This window comes from Medicago sativa, chromosome 8, assembly GCF_051527215.1.
Source record: "Medicago sativa cultivar Bolivia chromosome 8, Bolivia_mono, whole genome shotgun sequence".
Classification (NCBI taxonomy): Eukaryota; Viridiplantae; Streptophyta; class Magnoliopsida; order Fabales; family Fabaceae; genus Medicago; species Medicago sativa.
Window position 1 is genome coordinate 50,876,577 of NC_140756.1, and position 8,727 is coordinate 50,885,303.

Sequence of the window (8,727 nt, forward strand, 5' to 3'; positions counted from 1 at the left end):
TTGGTTCTTTCCCCTCCAAGAATTCGAGAGCTTGGTCTCTCCCTTCCAAATAACCACTTTTTACTTTTCGTAATAATCCACAATGTACTTTGTGGTTACCCTTTTATTCACACACAAAACATAACTATCTTAATGACTACTTGTTACATAATAACTTACACAATAACCGCCATAACTACTATTATAAAATATAATATTTATTTATTTAATAATAATGAATAGTCTAACAATACTCCCCCTAAAGTTTCACCATGTCCTCAAGGTGAACATGAAGTGCCCCCGGGGTTCCATTGCAGCCTAATTGAAACATCAATTTGTTGTGGAAATGGGACAATTTCATCATTATTAGAGCAATAGATTGTACGTCCATGCTTCATCTTCACCATTGTGATAATGGTAAGTGCATTTTCTGCATAAGATAATTTTCTAAATCCCTTTTCTCTAAAAGATCCGTAAATTTTTGTGCTACCGGTCTCATCCATAATACATGCAGCCCTATTGGTGGATGATACACGACTTTTATTTCCGGATTCCCAAGTGACAAGATCTTTGGAATTATTACGGAGTTCTAATTGGTTTTCCAATAGAACTTAGTCCAACACTTCCCTTGTTCACCGCAATGTTCTTTCCATCAATCCTTTGTGCATAATCCATCATTTCGTATAATCCTTCCAAAGGATGAAGTTTTAATTCAGCCCATATGCCTTCTTTAAGACCATTCAAAAAAATTACCTTCAAATAGGCCGGTTCGGTATATTTCGAGAGGGCTTGCATATAATTCAATCTCGCTCTCCGTATTCTTCCACCGTTCCCGTCTCTGTTTGAGATTGAGCAATAATTCAAAGGGACTATGCGGCATCGACGGTTGAAACCTTTGTATGACCGCAGATTTGAAGTCATCCCATGTTGGATTTTGTGCACAAAACTTCCACCATTTATACCATGTCAAAGCTTTCCCTTCCATGGCTACCATAACCGCCCGTAACTTCTCTGTATCATTCATTTCTTTCGATTGAAAATGGCGCTCAACTTGGTTGGTCCACCCGAATACGTCTTCACCATTAAAAACTGTAGCTAATTCGAATGCCATTGTACTATTGCGGACCATCCCCGTGCAGCGTTGAACCATCATCCATGCAAGAATCATGTTGTGCGTATTAATTAACTATTATGCGCATAGTTTCTATTAAATCATTCATCTGTCTGCGTGTTTCAATGCGTTTAATCTGTTCTTCTTCGAGGGTTTGTCTAATTTCTAACAAACTTTCAAACCCACGTTCCAAAGGCAACAATGCGTGATTCCATTGTTCCTCTAGTAACCGCCGCAACTTCCCCTACAATGAATTTCTTGCCCTGGATCGGAAGCTGCTACGATACCGGTTGATAGAAACCGATATCAAACTACAAATTAATATTAATAATACAATAGATTTCCCAAGAAATTCGAGAGTCTTGGTTCTCTCCCTCCAAGAATTCGAGAGCTTGGTCTCTCCCTTCCAAATAACCACTTTCTACTTTTCGAATAATCCACGGCAACTCGTGGTTACCCTTTTATTCACACACAATACATAACTATCTTAATAACTACTTGTTACATAATAACTTACACAATAACCGCCATAACTTCTATTATAAAATATAATATTTATTTATTTATTTAATAATAACGAATAGTCTAACATCTTCCTTTTATACCGAAGCGGCTTGGGCTAAATAATTCATTGGGCTTCGGTAAACTTGCGAATCGGTTCGGCTAACCCGCAAAACAAGAATCGAAACAAATACGGAAAGTCCTAAAATGTTGGAACATTTATAGGAGCGTTCCAAATAATAACAAATATTTCCTAAAATAAAATATCTACTTTAGAAATATTTCACAACTGATTTTTAGATGATATGCTCGTTGCTTGGCCAATAAGTAAAGGAAATATTGTTTCCTTAACCGATAAAATATGCGCGTACATTTAGGCATGAACCCGGGCACCGAACCGTGTCGGGATGTTGGAACATTGTATCCGGCATCTTACAAAGTCGTCTAACCACATGCTGGAACATTGGTTCCAACTTACAGAACAAGGATATTTGTTTTAGCAACAATGCAGCCAACACAAATACCCAACATAATTTATGTTCATGTGTTCTTGATGCAAAGAATAAAATGAACAACTTTCTTGTAAAAAGAGAAGAAAAGAAAATGGAGATTGGAAAAGGGAAAAGATGAAGAAGAAAAAAAGTGTACATAAAAAAGTGAGGTAAATAAAAGGAAGTTAATTTATTTGAGGAAAGAAAGGAAGTTAATGCATTTGAAAGAAGATAATAATCTAAATAAAAGAAAATATAAGAAGTTGAATTTTTTAAAGAAAAACTTTTTAAATTTTGAAAATTCAAATTTCCCATAGGTTTAGACATTGAAAAATGTGAAAATATGTGATAATAACTAAGTACAACAATTGTATTTGTTGGATTCAAAGTTTGCAGCGAAAAAAGTATTGCCTCCACTCAGATTTATAAACAAATTTTGCTTCGTATTCGTTGAGCAATTGATGTATCTAAACTACTCCCTCCGTTCCTTTTTAAGTGTCCTTTTAGAAAATGATACAAGACCCGAGAAGACCGTCTTGAAAACAGGTAACTTGACCCTAACCACGACCTGCCGGTAGAACCATAATAAGGAACTTGACCCTAACCGCGACCTGCCGTAGAACCAAAGTTATCAAACAAAGTGCAACCCTAACCACGACACTGCCTATAGAACCCACACTATAAAAGTTCTTATCCCAAGAACAAAGGAAAAGTTCTCACAATAGAGAAAACTCAAATATATTAATCTTCACATTGTGTTTTGAGAATTACATGGGCTTCTCATTTATAGCCTAGGCTTGGAATACTAGAGATAAATTCCCACTAGCATGCATTTATCAAATACATTGATAAGTGCATGTTTAATATCTAGAAAAAAGGCACTAACATTATTAAAATTTCTGCTAGCCACTATAATAACTTAGAGCACTACTTTGAAGCATTTGGAGAGGCTAGGAGAATACAAAAGTCCATCTAAAAATTCACCCAAAAATAAAAACGAAAATTGCTTATTAGAATGGAGAAAATTGGACTTTTAATGCTTCTTGTCATTTGAATTTTTTATAGGTTTCCTTCCACATGCTTAGTGAACTCTTGATCTCATCACACCAAAATAGCGATATGTATTTTTGCACATTTTCTTTCTATAATACCCTTATTTTAATCCATCAATAAATTCTTATTTTTTCGCACACACTTTATCTTTCCAATAAAGTTAATATGTTATTATTCTCTTATAACAATCAATCGTCGGTTGTTATACCCTTATTATCTTTTTCTCCAACAAATTCCTACTTTTATGTGCACTCTCTCTCTCTCTCTCTCTCTCTCTCTCTCTCTCTCTCTCTCTCTCTCTCTCTCTCTCTCTCTCTTTCCTAACAAACGATTGTCAATTTTATTCCTTTTGAACATTCATGGAGTCTTTTATTTTTGTTCTCTCAAATATGTTCTTTTACGATGCACTTGAAATTTTTAACAAATGTTTGTAACCGTTGTTAAATTTGTTTAATCTTCTTGGAACCATTGTTTGTAACAAAATTTTGTTTAAATTTGAAGATGACAAGAAACATACTTTGTTTAAAAAAACTAACTTTATTTAATAAAAAAACAAACTTTTGTTTTGCAAATAGATAACATTAATTAGTTTTACTAAAAGGATAAGAGGAATTGACCATGAGTATAATTGACAAAGAGTTTAATTGGAATACTCTAACTGTGTAAAATAATTTTACAACATCAACCAATTAAAATTATTTAATTAGACACATCAACATATGTGTTAAAAATACTAAAATAGAGAAAGTCAAATCAAATCTTTTCTTAGAAAAGCCTTATTTCCATGTTTTTCATTTGTTATCTCTCGTCCATTTGCACAACAATTAATGCTTTTTTCTTCTCTCCAATTCCTTCTTCAGTTTTTCACTTTTGTCCTCATTCTTCTTCCTTCTTCAGTTTTCACTCTTGTCCTCATTCTTCTTCACCTCTTTCTCTATGATTTCTACTTTTCACCCAGCACAAAACACTCGTGCCCAGCTGAAATTACCAATTTACCCATGCGCCGCTTAAGTAACGCGGTGTGAGTTAACTCACGCAAGTGTTAATTCCAAATGTTGAGTTAACTTAAGCAAGTGTTAATTTCCAGCGTGAATTAACTCACGCAAGCGTTAAATCCCGCGTGAGTTAAGTTGCGCATCACATGTTAAGATGTGCGTATTTTAACACTTGCGTTACTTAACTAACGCAGGGGTATTTTCGACATTTCAGCCGGGCGCGATCGTTTTTTGCCGGGGGAAGAACATAATTCTTTCTCTTTTCACTCGCTATGAACCTAGATATATAGCTCTTCATTTTCAATTTGTTTCTCTTTTCATGATTAAATACTAACACTATTTAGCATGCTAGTAAAAGTGAGGGTGCACTAGTAGAGAAATAAACAAAGGATATTGCACAAATAAAGGCAACAAATTAACTACGGCCATTCATCATTCTATAAAGATGTAATACTTATCCATATTGATTTCATTTACCTTGTAACATTAATTGTTTGTTAAAATCCAGGCCACAATTGTTATTTATTTAGGAATGTTTCAAGCACATACAAAATTAAGGCATATTATTTGACAAACAATTCTCATGTTTTTTTTAAAGAAAACAATTCTCATGATGTTCATAGCCATTGCATGAATTGGAGCCATATAAAAAATAACGCAAAAAATATTAATTTTTTCACATAAAAAATTGGAGCCAATGCATAATCTACTCACAAATAATTCTCAGGTGTTCATAGTCATAAAAAAATATGTGGTCACTCATAACTATGACCAAATTTATGCTAAAAAACATGCAGTCTAATGCCCTTCTAATCTTTCAGGCGTTGTTTTCTTCACAGGGGAAAAATCATTAAATCTGAAGGAAAAAAAAATTATCTTACGGACATGGATGTAATGGAAGAGGTGGTGTGGGAGGTGAGAGAGATGGAAACTAGATCTGAAACGAGGAAGTGATTGAATAGGAAATGTGGGAGGAAGTTAACAGAGAATATTTTATGTGATTTTTTCTAATTCTAACACAAATGCTGATGTGTGTGATTGAATAATTTTAATTGGTTGACTGTGAAAGTAGTTTTACACCGTCGAGTATTATAATTAAACTCAATTGACAAATCATACATTTAAAATACCAAAAATACAGTCAAATATGAACGAAAATTTCACCCTAAAAAGACACTTTTTTTTTTACGAAATAAAAGATATTCATTCATTCAAATTGAAAGAGTACATCTATATGATGCAAATTCGCTAAAAACAAAAAGGATGAATTTGTGAACAGGCTCACAACATTCATGTTAATAGCATAAAACGGAAAAGTACAAATGCCTACACATATGACTATATTTAAATCTTCGGAATAACCAAGTTACCGGATCCGCAACGTGGATGACGCCAAAGTCATTGATTGGATCTGCACCGGATCGAAGTTTATCCGACAATCAGAGCGATCAAATACCCGAGAGAAACAAGAAAAACAAACAACGTCGTACAAAGATGACGAACAACCAACGTCGCACGAAGACGACGAAATCACAAAATAAAACGAAATAGATGTGAAAATCACTTATTTCAATAAAAGGGAAATAGAAAAACGAGTTAGAGTGGTGATTTTGGGTCAAAAATTGACCCTAAATCACCCCTCTTTGGTGGATGAAGGAGAAGAAACTAGGGCTTTTGTGACGGCTCAAAGAGAAAGGAAAAAGAGAGAGAGAGAGATAACAAACTTGTGACGAAGGGATTATAAGTTGAAAACAATCAAATGACCAATTAAAATACCCTAAAAAGATACTTAAAAAGGAACGGAGGGAGTATATATTTTAAAAACAATAATTAGAAGAAAAAATATTACAAATTTTATAAAAAAAACTTGCACTTTTAATTAGAGGCAACTGTTTGGAACGAATATTGAATATTGCTCATATATTTTCAAGGTAATTAAAACCGGGCCAAACCTTAAACCGGTGTGAGTAAGGGTTCAGGGTTTAAAGGTTCAACCGGGGTCGGACCGGGGACGGACCAGTAGTAAATAAATAATACATTTTTATTAATTTGTAATATTTTATATCAAATAAAATATAATAATAGACTAAAAATATAAGATAATTATTCAATAAAAAAAATATAATATTAAAACTTCAAAATACCTGCAATTAACATTAAATTATTATTATGTAAGGTATTCTACCTGTCAAAAAATTCATTCAAAATTATTCATTATTCATCAATGGTTACTACTATTGGTAATAGTTCTTTCCAAAACAAAAATGGTTGTTAGTAGAATATTTATTAATATTCATTGCAATTAATACGAATGAATAATTCAACATTTTCCAACTAAAATTTAAACACTGCCCAATGTTTCTAAATTAATGCTCAGTTATATACGTTCTAAGAGTAATACATACTTTGCTCCAAAAAAAAAAGAGTAATACATACTCACACTACTCTCCCATTTTTTATGCAAACCACTCATTCAAGTTCAAACGTTTAATAACAGACTCTTCTTCTTTCTTTTTCATGTTATCTCTGTTTTTCTTCTTCGCACACTCTCTTCTCCTTTTTCTATCCACATTTGACATCTCTAATTTGAGTGAATGAATAGAAGAAAGTCAATTTTCATACCTGTGTGACAATGGAAAAAACCGGCTCAACCTCTAGAACCGACCAAACCACCGGTTCTTCCGGTTTTTGTCCGGTTTTACGGTTCATACCCCGATTCCATAGTTGAGCGGTTTTTAGGACTAAACGGACCGGATGAAGGTCCTTTGTCCTGATGTACGAATTCATTGTACAAATTCAATTCAATTCAAATTAAGTGAAATGGTTTATTAAATTTTAGAATACAATCACACGAAAACAATGGAAAAAGGAATAAATAGTTTTATTAATTTTTGAGAGAAAATATTTTTATTATTATTTTTTTTTTGAAGAAATATATTTTTTTTTTATTATTATTGAAAGATAAAATAAATGTTATTATTATAATTATGTTTATAACGGTTTATTTCATTAATACACACAAAGACACTTAATCGGACCAGGTACATTTGAGTTACATATTCCACCAGTACGAGGTCCACCGTATTTGTTCTTACACTTTGAGTTGCAACATTCTAGATTGCACTCAGCAGAGCAGGTTCCAAATCCATTTATGCAAATCTGTTGTGGCTGATCTTTGTCGTCAAAAAAACATGTGCATTGGTTGAAGTAAGAGCATGATGACCCAGAGACATTTTTGAATTTGGATTTACAATTTGAAAGACAATTCTGATGGTCAGGACATCTAGATTCCACAAATTGGGAGCATGGTCGACCTTCCGCTATGAATTCCACTGTAAACCAACAAATTAATTAAAAAAAATTGAAGTTAAAAAGTTGATGAAATATATCATTTATAATTTAACTAGAACCACTATGGTTTAAGAGACTTACTTGAAGATATTAGAATTACCACAGCAAAAAAGTAGAAAGATTTTGGAGAATGGATTGCCATGAAACAACAATCCTTTGGAGCTTTACTGATATTATGTTAAAGGTGAGAAGCATAAGGAGCCTATTTATTGTATTGTGCAGAGAATCAACTATGCAAAGATTTTAATATTTCCCTAAAATAAGATTTTAATATTATATTTTTATTCCATATGGTCAACTTTAATATTTTTATTCCATATGACCAATTAAATGATATTTCATAATTGATTTTTTGCAAAATACTTGTGGGCATGATCGGTTCTCTTAGTCAACTTCTATTTTCTCTTAATGGCTTTAAATGGTATTATATGGAGTACATTTTTCTCTCTCTTGGCTAATTGGTATAACAATGAATGTTTTTTTTTGACCGTTGACATGTTTTAATACAGTTTACATACCATTGATTTAAGTTGACTTTGTTAAAAATCAAGTGTTAGCTTTATCGGATTTTAATATTAACGTAAATTGCCTTCAATTATGCTTATTGGCTGTTTTGTATTCAACTCTTACTAGTATGGAAACCCGTGCTAAGCACGGGCTAGAATTTCGTCTAATTTAAAATATTGGGTGATGTTGTGGTATCATGCTCATTTGTGTTGGCTCTCTCGTAAGGTCTAATGACAAGATCATAGTCCGGCTCAACTTTGTGGGGGAAACAAAAGTAGTTTCTAGTGGTAGATCACAGAAGCATAAAGTCCCATGCTTAGAGAAAGATGTTAACATGTTCCACATTGGATGCAATAATAGATGTTGAACAACATATAAATGATATGAACCAATACCTAATGACTTAAGATTTTCGAGTGAAGACATGATATCAATCTTACTTGTATAATTTCTCTTAGTCTAATGTGATGATCAAACTCAATGTAGGATCTTTTGAAGGTAAAAAAAAAAATTGATTAACTATTTTGTTATTTTTTATATGTCGTTTGTTTAAATTGTTTATCTTATGTTTTTATTATTGGAAATTATTTGCTTTCATACTATTTTTTTTATTGAACCTCCATTATTTTAAATTTTTTGACGTTGGTCTTCGGTGGGATCTGATAATTAAAAAATGTAGATGTGTCCTACAGTAGTTGATAAAATTTATGCTTATTAGAAATTTTAAAATGACGCAGGA

At 32.6% G+C, this 8,727-nt stretch overlaps 1 long non-coding RNA gene across 1 annotated transcript; it reads right to left on the bottom strand.

The window, feature by feature from the left end:
* Window positions 1–7,093: 7,093 nt before the first annotated feature.
* LOC146899371 (uncharacterized) lies at window positions 7,094–7,683 on the bottom strand. Its single transcript, XR_015022702.1, has 2 exons — window positions 7,563–7,683; window positions 7,094–7,462 (listed from the first exon to the last, which is right to left on the bottom strand). It is a non-coding gene; the product is annotated as an uncharacterized LOC146899371 (long non-coding RNA).
* Between the last annotated feature and the right edge of the window lie 1,044 nt (window positions 7,684–8,727).